Consider the following 1,084-nt stretch of genomic DNA (forward strand, 5'->3'; position numbering starts at 1 on the left):
GCACGGGGCTGGGCATTGCCTAACTTTTTATCAAAGTGCCTTGCGTCTGCACTGCAAGGACGTAACTGAAACACCTCAGTGCGATGCTACAGGCACTTCCTCTTTGTGTCTGCAAGTCTGGTTCCCTGCAGGATGGATACCTGGTGCTGATGACCACGGCTGAGAAGTTTCCAGTTAGCCTCGTACAAGTCTGTTAGCAGCATATGCACATATTCCAAACACCATCGATAAGTTGAGCACAGTGAAACTTCTGGAAGCCAGGTAGAGGGGTGAGGCCCTGAAGTGTGTGCACATAGTTATAGTTGATCATATGTTCTTTCTTTCAGTCAACTATTATGTTCTTATTCATTTAAAAAAGATTGTATATATTTTTAACGTTTTTTAAATGTTTTATTTATTTTTGAGAGAGAGAGAGAGAGAGAGCGAGCGAGCATGAGTGGGGGACGGGGAGAGGGAGAGGGAGACAAAATCCCAAGCAGGCTCCAGGCTGTCAGCACAGGGTGCGACAAACGGCTCAAACTCACAAGCCATGAGATCATGACCTGAACCAAAGCCAGATGCCCAACCGACTGTGCCACCCAGGCGCCCCTTGTTTACGAGAGAGAGAGAGAGAGAGAGAGAGAGAGAGAGAGAGACGCTCAGGGATGAGCACAGAGCTGGAGAAGGGGCTGTATCTCATGACCCTGGGATCATCACCTGAGCCAAGATCAAGAGTTGGATGCTCAACCGATTCAGCCACCCAGGGGTCCCCCCGAAAGATTTTATTTTTAAGCAGTCTCTACACAGAACACGGGATTGGAATTTACGACCCGGAGATCAAGCCAGCCGGGCGCCCCTGTATTTTGTTTCCGATGAGAGGCTCCCCCACTTACCATTTCCACACTTGTCTCAAGGCCACCACTACTTACATATGTAATGAAACTTTTTCCCCTGTCTCGAACATTCTGCCATCCTCCCGGCTCAAAAAGGTAGGTTGTGAACACACATCACAAGACCAGTCAGAGTTCCGGTGGGATGAGGGGTGCCCCGGCGTCTCCTGCGGGCACTTCCAGCACCTTCTCAGGCCCAGGTGTCCCCCCCCCCC

This window comes from Crocuta crocuta, unplaced genomic scaffold (genome assembly GCF_008692635.1).
Source record: "Crocuta crocuta isolate KB4526 unplaced genomic scaffold, BGI_CrCroc_1.0 scaffold50, whole genome shotgun sequence".
In the NCBI taxonomy this organism is placed as follows: domain Eukaryota; kingdom Metazoa; phylum Chordata; class Mammalia; order Carnivora; family Hyaenidae; genus Crocuta; species Crocuta crocuta.